Raw genomic sequence first — 14,299 nt, 5'->3', positions numbered from 1 at the left:
TTATTCAATGCATTAATTTTACCGACAAATATCAGACCTTCCTCTACACGCTAATGCATGCCAACTCCTTAACCTCGAGCTTTATCAGAGTTTGGAGGCTCATGCCCGTAGTGTCCATCTTATTTACCTCGGCCAATGGTGACCTCGGTCAAATGGATCCGAGCTCCTAGGTCTACATCCTGGTAGGACCCAACAAATATGGCAAACATACAGGGTATCCCCATGGATCAAGTCTATGATTATGTTTCTTAATGTTAACTTTTGTCTATAAACTTTTCTGACAATGCATTAAAGTTTGAAAAGGAAATTCGAAGGCAAAATTTAAAGCTTGAAGAAAAATACAAAAAATATTATCATTTCAGATAAAATAAATGAAAGCTGTGGCCAGCCACGAGCCATTTCTCCCAACATTTTGACCAATTTTTATTTTTATTTTTAAAAAAAATAGAAAATGGAATGAGCAAGAGAAATTAATATGGACACGTTGCATACTGAATTGACGGTTGTAAGTGCATGTGCATCTTGTTCATTTCTCCATTCTAATGTTGATTGTGGAGCATGCAACTCAGGTAATTGACTTCACATCCATCAACGTGACACTTCAAATCACCTCCCATGCGTCGATGGATTACGTGATTTGGTTACGACAATGGGAAAAAAGTTATTAATTTATGGGACATTTGTTAAAAAATCCCTATTCTCATTCTCAATCTTTTCTTTACTCCCTGTCCCACTAAAACTTTGTTTCAACTCCCCATATCTATAAAATTTCCAATTTTATCCTTATATCTTTATTTTTAAATAATTTATTTTCCTTGTATAAATTATGGCCCATCATGCATCCGTAAAATAAATTAAATTTTTTACCTCTTTGATCGGAGTACCACCGGGTTATATCCACCGTATTTTACGAACGGCTCCTCACAGTCCAACCACGCGATCGCAACCGATGGTTACCGACGCAGATTCCTTCAGAAGTACTTGGCACAACCCTAATTCGTTTTCTACCCTAGGGTGTACAATAAAAGATAAAATTTTGAAAATAATACGTGAGATGGGCTAAGAGCAAAGATCTCTTTATTCAAACACAAACATTTATTAATACATTGAAACCTCCTGTAGAGGAGGAGAAACTTGTTTAGCTACTAATAGTAGCCGAACTTGAAAAACTCATAAACTAGAAAGAGAAAATATTACAATTTATTGCTGAAAGAAATGAGGAAAATGTTTGATGATCTTCACTTCTTCCTTCCTTCTTTATTTATAGAAGACTTATTCGGATTTGAACTTCGGATTTCAAATCTTCATAAACATTTACAACTTACACGTGGACCATGTAGTGGTTGAGCGGTCCATTGAGATGGTCCCTCCATCTTTCTTGATTTGTCTTCTTCTAGATTATTAATCTAGAAATCAACTTTTCATCTTCTTTCATCTCCCCGTGATACCAGTAGAGATGAGTCTGAAAGAGATCCGCTGTAATTTCATTTCCTTCTTCTTGGAAATGTTTTACTAGCTCGCTAAGAGCTTTCATCTCTTTTCTCTTGTATTTTATCCTTCTTTTTAGAACCTTCATATATGTGTAATACATCTTCTTTAGGTTTCTTTCTGGTATATTTTACTGGTTCCCCTTTACCCTTATTTATAGTATGACTTTGGGTCCAGTTTTCTTGTCTGTTTATCAGATTTCCTTTATCTTTAAAGATAAAGAATCCAATATTCTTTGTCATTTTCCACCTATTATTGGTGGTCCTTGTTCTTTTTCCACCGATTATTGATGGTCCTTGAATTCCACTCACATGATTCTTCACATGGTGGTCCTTCTTTTCTCAGTGGGATGATCACATGTTTCTTTTAACTTTGTCGATGAATCTTTGGCTTTTTGTATCCTCGAGGAAAATGTGATTGTGGTCCTTCTCTGCTTGTCCTTGTTTCGGTAAAATGTTTCCGATCATATCTCGGTTTGAAACCTTTACCGAATTCTGGTTCTTTCTGATTCTTGCATTCAGGACAGATGTTTTCTGACCATCTTCCTACATGTGCCATATTGCAGAATTTCCGACGAGTTTCTTTACTTGCCGGTAGCTTGCTGTTCCACGGAAGATTTCTTTTCTTTTCAAATATTTTTTCTGCAAAACTTGTGGTTTTTCCTGTCATTGTATTTAACAGGAACGATCCATTCAAAGAATTTTGATAAAACTTGAATGGAAACTTGACTTTGTCCATCTCAGTTAGATAGACCCATAAACCCTATGCACTTCTGGTTGAAATATTGTCTTCAGTAATTGAAGCAATCAGGGGTGTTTCTTCTGTCAGAGGGTCTTTGATAAATTTCTGAATATTTGTATCTGGCCTCCTTAACTTGATGAAATGAAATGCTTCGTGTGAGCCTTTTCCTGCTGGTTCTGGTGCTGCACTGAAAAAGTATAGCTCCAAAACATCTCCTCTGGACAAATAATCGTTATTCGCCCAAGTTTCATGAACAACTTCCTGAATCCATTTAGGTAATCCTGAAATTTCCGGAAAGCTGGGTGATGTGGTATAAACTGAGGCAAGAGCCCCGAATTCATACCAGGCTTTGACTTCCTTGGGATATGAATTAGGTTTCATCCATACTCTAGGATATTTCCCTGAAACATCAACCCTATTGGTGGCTGGGTTAATGCCAACTCTTGTTTTTAATTTATCCCAGTTTTGTTGGTAAACTTGAAATGGAGAAATTGCAACTTCATTAGTACCAACCTTAGATTTGCCTTTGTCAGTGCGAGGCCTAAGGTTGATATCTCCCTCTTCAATCCCCGAGGTGAAGAGTTGACTTGAGGACTCAAGATAAGGATCAGGAGTCTCAATTTTTGTTTCAGCCGACTCATCTGGAGATGATCCCGACTTAATACTTGTGCTAGGGGTATTTGAATCCCCTGCTCCAGGTATAGAGTCCTGTACTCAAAAACTCTCCATTTGAGAAACCATTGGCTTCTCAATGTCTTGGAGGATAGGCCTTTGTGTTACAGACCATAACTGAGTATAAGCTTGTAAACATCCTGTAATTCGATCAGAGACAACTCTCTTATCGGATTGTTGTAGTCTTCCCGCAACTTCTGCGTTTAAAACCATCTTGTTAAACTCGTTTTGAAGCATTTCAAGGTATTCCCTCAAATGCCTATGCATCTTGATGATGACATCGATATCACCGCTGTCCATCTCTTGTTAAAAAATCTACAAGAATATTTTCACAATATCAAAAATATAATTCTGACATAGTGTCTGTCATCTTAATAATCTGGCCTTCTCAGGTTTAGACTCAATTTTATTCCTTAAGAAAGCTTTTACTTGTGTGTTATCAACTTTCAAAGTAAATTTCTTTGCAAGTAAAAATAATGGCCATTTTTCAAAAGCCCTTTTTACTGCATAGAATTTCTTCTCGTTGATATGCCATCTGATGGCTTCTGCATCTGAGAATAACCCACTGCAATATCTGCATGGTTGTTCCCCGTCTGGTGTGAGCTTAGTAAGAACTGCTGCCCACCAATGATCACTGGCATCGATATATAATACCAGATCATCTTTGTCTTGAGGAATAACCATTTTTGGAAGATTTTTACAAATCTCCTGTAAATAGACAAGTGCTTTTGTGTGTTCTTTTGTCCATATAAATATTGCATCTTTTTTCAATAATAGACTGAACACCTTCATGTGTTTTGCTAGGTTTTTAATAAACATCCTAGCAAAATTAACAACTCCTAAAAAACTTTGAAGTTGTTTCTTGTCTTTGAGACTTTCTGGAAAATTTTGCACCTTTTCGACTGTGGTCTTGCAGAATTATTCCTGACTCATCGATTTCAATTCCGAGGAATTCAATCTTTCTTGTTACAATGACTGCTTTCTTTTAGAGAAAATATCCAAGTGTTTAATATGTTCATCCATATTTTTAGATGCTATTAAAACATCGTCAATATAAATAAACATAAATTTAAAATAATCTTTAAAAAGATTATCCATTTTTCTTTGAAATATCTGGGGTGAATTAGTCAATCTCATTGGTAATACTTCTCAAATATAATATCCTTGCGGTGTGGAGAAAGCTGTGAACTTCTTGCTTTCTTCTTGCATCCGAATTTGATAAAATCCAGACTTACAGTCGAACTTAGAGAATATCTTGGCGTTGCGTATGCAACTAATCAAGTGTTCTCTACTAAGTATGAAATACCCATCAAACTCCAGAATCTTATTAATTTCTTGATAATTAATAATCAGTCTGGGTTTTCCTCGTTTTATCTCACCATGGTTTCTTACCAGGAAACCTGGACTACTATATGGTGACATATCTGCTTTGATTAAACCAAGGTCCAAATGTTCCTTGATTATAATCTGCATATCACTTTGATCAATGATATTCATTGGGATAGATTTGCAACGGACAAATTCATATTCTTTGCCTTCCATAATTTTAAGGCAAGCTTTGAGTTGATTTATGTCCCACCATGCCAAGAGATCTTCATTGTAATTTTCCTTGATCCTTTTCTTGACATCTTCCAATGATACCTTAAATTCGAACTCTACTTCATTCATTTGTAGAGTTATCTTCAGGTATTCTATATCTCCTAGTTGGAGTACTTTGTCTGCTCTTAACTGGAGCATTGTTTCTCCAAACCGTCTAGAATCTTTCATTTTTGGGTTCAGAAGTTTTCCTTCATCACCACGCTTGCTGCGAAACTGGATCAGCAATTTTCTGTAAAATGCCTCTCTTAGTCTCTGGACTATGATTTTGTGATCACAGGGTGTTGTGAACACTAATCGTCTAGACTCTTTTTCTTGAGTATAGGACTTGAACAATTGTAGGAAATTGTTTCCTAACAATATGTTAGCTCCTGTATCATGAAAATAAATGAGTGATGTTTTTACCTTATACCAAGGTGTTTGTCCAGCAAACGTCAATCATGATCTCGGTCATCTTAATCCCTTTACATTAGATTAAGATTCTTCTGGAAAATATCTTCCAGCAATCTTTGGTAATTCTTCTTTCAAATTATTTAGAAAAACTCCTCGTTTTGCTGTACAGATTCCAACACCTGAATAAAAAAAGCAGCAAAATATTCTGCTTTATATTGTTCATATATCATTCATACTGGAATGTATATGGAGAATGGATTTGTGGTCATTGGATTTTCCACATCTTATCCTCTGTCATAAACTTCATTCCTTACTCTAGACGTTTCCAGGGTTTGTGCTCCTCGAGAAACTCTAGTACAAGAATCAGTTGATCTGATTCTTTCCCTAGAATTCCTTGAATATGAACTTCCAATTCTCCGATATTAATCAGTCTTTGGTAAGTTCCTATCATAGGTTGTTCCAAATAGTATATTGAATTACAAGGAATTGATTCCTTTTGCGTAATATCAAATACTATTTCTACTTCTTTCCACCCTTCTGGGCATCTAAGTTTTCCCATTGTAGAAAAACTTTTCGTCTCCTGTTGGGTTTCTATGACAGACGTTTTTCTCCACCTGTAACTAGTAATTCTATCTCCCTAAAAAGATAGTCTTCTTGATTCCAATCTAAGACTTTGATTCCTTTGTAGAATCGGTTTGTCTTGTATTTGGATATCTGTTTCCTGTATTAAAGGAAACTCAACTCGTTCTGGATAAATTGCCTGAGCAACTTTCCCGAATATCTCAGGGATTTCAATGAACTCATTTCTAATAAACAATTCGGAATGATGTGTATTAGATAGAGCATATGAAATATAATAAGTAATAGAATATGGTCTATTACCTTCTTTCATTAGCCTCTTTTCCTTGAAATTCTGATGTAATGTCAAGGCTCGTCTAAAATCTCGATCTGCCAGGTTGTAGGTTATCCTTGGATAGATTACTCCTACAATCTTTCCTGCACAGAGATTTTTTGATATAGTTCCCAGTACTGAATCTTGTAGATTCCCCATTCTTTTATCGCATATAGCAATATCAATAGGTGAATCTATCCCTTCTTTGAAAGTAGCCTTTATCATAATCTGAATTGCTCCAATATGAATCCAGGACATAGTCCTTGCTACTTCTATCTTGAGTTTTTGTAATTCCTCCTTAATTTCTTCGGAAGGAATTAACTGCATCTCCATTCTATTGCTTGTAAGTTCCATCGGGATTGCCATTTTCCTTCTAAAAACTTTATAGATTAGATGATGCTTTCTGTTTCTTAGGCCAAGATTTCCTAAGAACTTTTCTACCTGTCCTGCAGAGAATCCTTGATATCTCTATAGACTAGGATTTTCTCTCATGATCCTTTGGACCATATTATGAGATATTGTTGTCTGGCTGAAAAACCCAGACGAATCTTCATGTGTTTCGTGTCGAAACACCTCGTCTTTAGTCAGATTCCGATTCTGTTCCATCAGATTCTCCCTGACTTAAGACCTCTTCTTCTTCATATATACTTTCATCCGAGGCAATGTCCTCGAATTTGTATACCTAAATAAGATCTTGGTAATAAACTGCTTCTTCAATATCCGGGGTTGGATCGAAGCGTTTAATACCTCATTTTTCATTTTCTGGACAGTTGGTTGAGATATGACCTCTTGCTCCACATGTCCAGCAATTACAATCCTTGAAACTTTCATTTGCTCGAGTATGAGCTCTTCTGAAAGTTTTCTTCGTAGGTGTTCTTCCTGTACTTCGAGATGTACTCGATGCCTGGGATGATATCCTACTCTTTGATGGTCCACTTCTTTGTCCAGATTTATAGGATCTGGCTTTCTGTCTAGACCAAAAAGTTCTTGGTTTCCAAGAACTTCTCCCACTTCGAGCATAAGGATGAGTCCTAAAACTTTTCCTCTTATGCTTCTGTGGTTTACTTCCAATAATTGTTGGAAGATCATTCTCTTTACAATACAAAGGAGTTCTTTTGTTGATACCCCTTAAGCGTTTGTAATTCTTTTGTAATGCTGCCATATGACACCATTCTGCCAATTTTCCTTTAAGAAAAGAGGCTCTTCGTGCCAATGTATCTGGATTTCCAGGTACATATTCCCTTATGAGCATTTCTCTCCAGGGACTTGGCATCTTTGGGAAGAAAAGCTGCATAGCTATATCTTCTTCGACTCCTGAATTCCATCTATATTTAGTGAATAACATGATGTATTCATCCATTAAACATATATCATGTAATTCAAGACTATACAGAGCTTGAGTATATTTTTTTTCTCTTCTTTGTATCTTGACTGTTAAAATAGTCTATCCCTATAAATTGTGCTTTAAATAGGGTAGCCATTTTTCCGGCTATCTCACTCAGAGATTCTCCGGCCTGGACTGACTCTTTCATTTCTAATGAAGTCATGTCCCAAGCAATTTTCACTGATCCCATAAGACTCATTTCTAGAAGTTTAATGAATCATTCCTTGTTGAGATTAAGTGTTCCTGCTGCGATTCTCATAGCAGATGTCCAGTCACCTATGAGATCTTCTCTGTTTTTAAAATCTAATACATCAAGGTTAAGCATAACCCCATAAGGATGTATCGATCTAAAACAGTTTTCCCATAGGGTGTTTGGTGCAAGGGAATTTGATTTCTCCTTGTTCTTGTTCCCGCTGGGTGTGATCCTCCACCAGTATGGAAATCAGATTGAGATTCTCTCATGTTAACATTCTGAGATCCCACACTTTCCCTTGGTGGTTCCTGAGTAGATGACCAGGTTATAGCAGGTATTTCACCTCCTGCTGTGTTCATCTTCAGATCTACAACTTTGAGATTTGCGAAAGATTCCGCAAGCTCTTGTAGATCCTCCAGATCAATCCTCTCTAAAGTTGTCATCAGATAAATTTCTTTTCTGAGACATATTTAATTAGATTGATTGTCTTTTCTTCTTCAGTTAATAGTTTTGACACCACTCTGGCCTTTCTTTGTTGATGTAACAAGGGTTCAGTACCAAATGATGGTGGTAACCATCCTCCTGAAGTTTTTTTATTAGAACCTGGTTGTTGTTCTAGTTTCTGAATTCTTGTTTGAATATCCTTTAATATTCCAAGAATTTCTTCCTGGGTTTTAAGGATTTCTTCAACTCGTTGGGGGTACAAAATATAGCATGTTGCCATAATTTTGTACTGTTTTCTGGATTTCTCTAAGATCTAAAGAGAGCTTAGATGAATCTAGTACTATCTCCAGAAACTTATTTGCTTGAATCATAAGTTGACCTGAGAGTTTACCTGAGGGTGCTGATGCGTCCCTTTTTGCTTCTGATATCTAACAATAGTTAGATGAACTTGTGTATATTCCAAAATATTGAAATAGATCTTGTAAATTATTTTTCTCGAACCTAAGTTCGGATTCATAATTTTTTCGAAATTCTTCTCCTCATACATTTTAGTTTCTTTATAATAATAAATCTTGTGTTTGAAATAAATCAACCTTAAGCTATGATACCATTTTCGGGAGCGCGGGGATCAATTAAAATCAAATAGGGAATAAGGGTAATTTTGTCAATTTTATGGTATTATGGAGTTTAAAGAAAGGTTTTGGTGTGTAGGGAGTTTGAGTAAAGTTGAGTTTGAGTTTGGGGAGTTATGAGCAATTTACCCTTAATTTATCTGTATTTCCTTCTAGAACTCATATCTCGTCTCCCAAAATCTTTTGAATCACCCCTCTTATTATTTCACCTCCCCCCTTACATTCTGAGTATGTCCCATATCAATGCAATAGTTATGTGAGCAAATTTCAAATAAATTATCAGATCTTATTTTTATTTAGAAGTCTTGGTGAATTTGAAATCAGAACTTCAAACTTGTGAATTGCTTTGCCAGTTGTGGCCGACATCATTTTTTAGTTGGTGACCACTAGTTAGTGGTATGTCATATTGTGGTGGTTGAATGTTCATCATCTACTATGGAGTAGTTGGATCATATGTCTTTTTTAATCTTTGTCCGGAAATCTTTGCTTTTAATGATCTTCAGGGGAAATGTGACTCGTGTGAACCTTCACCACTTGGAGTTGTCTCTGCATTAACTTTATCTTATGATTCTGTCGTGTTCCTCTTTGCTTCTGATGTCTAACTTTGGTTAGCTCTTCTTGTAAATATTTCAAAGTATTATAATAAGTTTTGTAAATATTTAATCTCGAACATATGTTCGAATCCATAATTTTAAAGAAAAATCATCTCATCAAACATTTAATTACACAACAATAATAATATTGTATGGTCGAAATAATTTTATTTCGACTTTGATATTATTTCTGATCCAATTATAAAATCAAAGATATTTTTGATACTTTATCAAAGCTGATAGCTCAAACTAAGATTTTATGTTCCATGGAGTAGATCCTAGAGTGAACTTGAATTGAGGATTTTCCTGTAATTTACCCTAATTATATAAATAGTTATTTTAGTTTTAACAAATGATAATTTCAGAATCATATGACAGAAAATCACAATCATCTCTTAGTATATATTCTTTTATGATGCGAATTATTATTATTATTATTGTACAAGAATTTTCAAATGTCCTTCTTCAGGAATTCTGGTCATTGCCATTAATATCATAGAATAAAGATGGATAACATTTGGTTTGTGTCAAAATTCAGAAGGAAACTAAAAGTTAAAAATCTGCAATAAATTATTTGCTTATTATTGTTTCAAAGTCTAAACAAATACACAACACTGTAATTTAAACTAGAACACCTTTATTCCACCAACTATTTACAAAGAGCCAGTTTAGCACAGACCAATCAGTGACTACGAGAAGAATACTACATCAATCGAACTTAAAATAAATCACACTTTTTTACAGTTCAATGGTCAAGTTTTCCTAAAGAAAGTAGTGAAACTTTATACATTTTCACAAAGGAGGTTCCAAACTATTCATGCCTCAACCATTTCACCACGGATATCATCGACAATGTTAAGGCATTCCATTGAATTCTTTCCATGTTGCTGCTTACACTGATGCTGAGACCAGTAACTGTGGGAGGATAAGACTCGGTTTAAGAGCTCCTGTGGCACTGGTTCGCCCCTTCTTTGCTGAGGGGATATGCTTGCCGTGTGAACTAAGGTTTTCCATTTATCCTTGGAAGAAGAAAAAAAAAAAACTTTCATCACATGGTCAAGGGTTTGATTTATTTATTTGCTTGATTAAGTTATTAATTAGAATCTAAGCATATCCAAAACAATCCCCATGTGACAGGTTCTTTAGCTTATAGTACTCAACAAAAGCTTCGATTGGGTATTATACACCAATTAAACATGTGAAATACAGATAATATCATGCAGATCATCTCCTAAAATGGCGGATCTTGAATTTAAAACTGACAGAAAGAATTCTTAAAACTAAATAACAAGAAGAACTAAGATCCTCAATCAAGAAAGTATACTTGTGGTTTAAGAAACTATACTTGTGGAAGAGGAAACAAATTTCTAAATAGTAATAGTATTCAGATGATATGACAGATACATTTCCTACCTTCAAATCAACATAGGTTCTATGATCTGCATCCTCAAAAGCACGCTTTTTAACGTCACGCCACCTGCACAATGAATTTAATTAAATATCTCAATTTATGTGATCGAAACAATGGAAAAAAAGAATATCCATCATAATTCTCAAAAATCTACGCTTCACATCCTCCAAGATCCTCTATATTACCTTCCTGTCCCAAGATTTTCAACTGCTTCAACCAGGGCTTCCACCTCTGATACAGAAAATGGTCTCCTTGTTCTACGCTGTGAAACTTCACCACGTTTAAGTTTCGGGTCCACTGGAACTAATGCTAGTGACTCCACATTCATTGTATTGATTGGAACCAATGCCTTCGAATCCAGAGTTAAACAATCTGTTGATGCTTTAGTAGGGGTCTCAGGGGAGGCGATAGGTTTTCTTTTATCAACATCAGTATCCAACTTAGTAACAACTGCAATATCCGAGGAGCTCGAAATCCCCGAACCAAAGTCTGCAGTGGCGGGAGACCTGGAGATATAGTACATGATTAACAGGTCCACCGAGAAATGGAAATCAATTCAAGAAATATCATTAAAGTAGCTAGTTCAACAGCATCATTTCTCAATCTGAAAAATTAATTGGAGATTCAACTCCAACAAACTGAAGCTATCATAATACCTAGGTAATTTTTTATCAGCATCACATGGAAATGCTAGGGGAAGCTTCTTTGGAGTCATGGCTGACGAGAGATTCGTAAAACTTGGCTCTAATGTAAAACCGAGGGTATCAAGATTGCAACTCTGGGAAATACCAGCCTGCTGCAGAGTTCTATTCTCATCTCGGACCTTCTTTCCTTGAAGAACCACCCCTACTCGTATTCCACCACCTAGTATAGCAGTAACAGCCTCCAATACAGTTCTCTGAAAAAAAAATGCAGAGAACTTCAATAGTTTAGCTTTCATGAATTAAATTTCCTAAGCATATTGCCATGCAGGAATAAAATCTCCACCACTTGTATGATTTAAATGAGTGCTATCGCCAAAATGGTAATCCTTGCAACTCACACCAAGATGGCATGTCTTGTAAATCACATGATAAAATGCTCATGTGTTGCCTCAGCACAAAAATAAAGATACTACATATTGTAATTTGTATGTAACAGTGAAAAATGAGAAAAGGCAAACCTTCAGAGAACCAACAGTTGTAGTTTCAGGGACTTCAACATAAAGTTCTGGCACCCTGAAAGACTTGATGCTAAATTTCACTGAATGAAGAGAGAAAAAAAATCCATAAGAACTTCTTTTGTATCAAACAAAGATCAAGCTAGTAAAGGAATCCATGAATTTTGTGGTCAAATCTCTTGTACCACGAGAATCCTTCACTTTTTGGTGACCTCTCACTGCAGCTGACAGTGCACTTGCTGCAAGATATTACAATGATGCCTCAGAAACATAGCTAAAGACAGAACAAGATAATACAGTAAAACAAAATGACAGAGGACCTCGTTTTTCGGGAGAACTGGAAATACTTTCACCGCTGGCCTCCTGATCATATGCAATGGTAAAGCGGTGATCAAACAATTTCCGTTTCTTAATAGGTGCTCTTTGACACCTTTCTCGTGCATAAATGTTCTTCCTGTATCTGTAGAAGGACCTCATTCTCTCACCTGGTAACAAATATTATGTTGATGTGAGTAGATGTTAATTATGCACAGATCATCAAAATGCAAAAATTTAGAACTTCTTGCGATAATAAAAATATTTCAATTCCACTTACTAGAGTTATAAACATCACAAGTCCTTCAGCTTTGGAGCCACTTTCCAGTATTTGGATGTCAACATCTTCCTTATCCTACGGTTTCCACTCCATGGTTGTGGCCTAAAGGACCTAATCTTGGTGCTAGGTTTATTGCACCCAAAAGAATATTCATCAGTCATCACTATTTCCTAACTTTACATTACTCCAGTGGTTACTTAAGAAAGCCCCAGTGACGGGGCCCCTGTGCAAGGGCAACTGTACATTACTATCTGAATTAATCAGTACATTAGTATTCACAGATTCTGCAGTTGGATCCTTTACAATCGATGTGGTAGCCACAGATACGTCACTAATATGATTTTTGTTATCATTTGACTGCGATTCAAGTTCATTCTCCATTTTGTTATTAAACCTATCATCAGTCTTGCCCTCACAGAATCCTAGCTTAACATCTGAATCAACATTCTCGAGTAAGCCCAAGCTTGCATGTGCAGAAGAGCATTCCAAAATGGGAGTATTTCCCTCAAATGGAAATCCATCCAAATTGGACAAGAGATTACGCTCCTGAACATAAACTTCCGGAACAAATGCACTCTCAGCACAACTTCCATGGTCAAAGCCCTCTGATTTCAAAGGGTTACCATGCTGTCCCTTAACAAAACCATCTTGACCAATTCCAAGCTGCCCTTTCTCTTCGCCTGCATTACTGCAAGCAGAGCTTTCACTCTCCTGCAATAACTTTCCAGCTACAGCTGCAAGTAGTTCAAAGGGGCAAAGTTCTTTGTCTTCCACCAATTTCTTGAATGTGCGGCCTTTACTCTGCGGTACAAACAAGATGAGACACTTGTCTGCATATACAATAATATGATGGCGTAAAATACATTATTTTAGAAATAAAGTTACCCGAATCGATCTAGGAGCCCTAGGAATAACTGGAACTTGGAATCCATTCAACTTCTCATCCAACCTCTTCTTCGACACCATATCCTAGGCAGCATGCCAATATGAAATCATCAAATGCAATGATGTGATGTGAAGTCACCTTCAATCTACAAAAGTCGGGCATGCATCAGTCAACAGGAAAGAAATCAGTTTCTTCACAGATGGTATAATTAATCAAAACAAGTCACGAACGTAGAAACAAAAAACCAGATAAAATCTATGCTAACGAAACATGATTACTTCAACATAGTGGTTCAGTACATTCCAATCATCCATGAAGAAGAAAAGATGTAAACAAAAAAAAAGTGAATTTCTTGACAAGTAAATTAAATAATCGGAACGACACAACTCTTTTAACTTCTTTTCACAACATAGAACCTTCGCGCAATGGCACCCAAAAAACAGCCAAAACTGAAAAAAAAAAAAAAAGGAATCAAATAAAACCACAAGTAGACGGTTGCAAACTCCAAATAAAAGAAAGATACAACATCAGGCATTTCAAGTTGGTCTTTTTATTTTTCAGTGTCGCAGAAAATACCACGCCAAACTTGCATTAAATTCCAGATCTGCCGCTAATCTTAAACAAGAAATTCCCATTTTTGCACTCTAACCGAAATCACAAAATTTAGAAGAATTCCATCAGATCTCAGGGAGATCAACAACAATTTGGGAAAAAAAACAAACAAAAACCCAACAAGACAAAATTTTTAAACAAACCCAAACAAAATTTCAGAGAAAAAGAAAACAAAAGAAGAAATCGGAATCCAAAATGATCACAAACAGAATATTTCTCAACAGAATTCGAAATTCACCACGATGATTGATCTGATTCGCGGAGAGAAATCAAGGCGTCGTTCTTGAACCTTTGACGTTTCTATACACAAAATTCGAATTTACGTCACGCAATGAACTACTGTTCGCTTTGATCTTGTAATAAGAATAAATAATATGCAAGAAATTTCATATAATCATTTGTATTAAACCTCTGAAAATACAACCAACCGTTTAATAAACCCCCGCTGTTTACTTTTCCATCCAAATCTAATATTTTAATATATATATATATATATATATATATATATATATTTTTAGTGAGAGAAATTTAAAATTTTACTCTCCATTTCTTTTATCAATTTTTCTCAAGTTAATTATTTTTAAATATTTATTTAATTAATTAGAAAA

At 35.7% G+C, this 14,299-nt stretch overlaps 1 pseudogene; it reads right to left on the bottom strand.

Moving 5' to 3' along the window:
- Nucleotides 1-9,645: 9,645 nt before the first annotated feature.
- LOC142548789 (telomere repeat-binding protein 4-like) lies at nt 9,646-14,099 on the bottom strand (annotated as a pseudogene).
- Nucleotides 14,100-14,299: the final 200 nt, after the last annotated feature.

This window comes from Primulina tabacum, chromosome 6 (genome assembly GCF_025594145.1).
Source record: "Primulina tabacum isolate GXHZ01 chromosome 6, ASM2559414v2, whole genome shotgun sequence".
In the NCBI taxonomy this organism is placed as follows: domain Eukaryota; kingdom Viridiplantae; phylum Streptophyta; class Magnoliopsida; order Lamiales; family Gesneriaceae; genus Primulina; species Primulina tabacum.
This window is presented reverse-complemented; position numbering and strand designations above follow the sequence as displayed.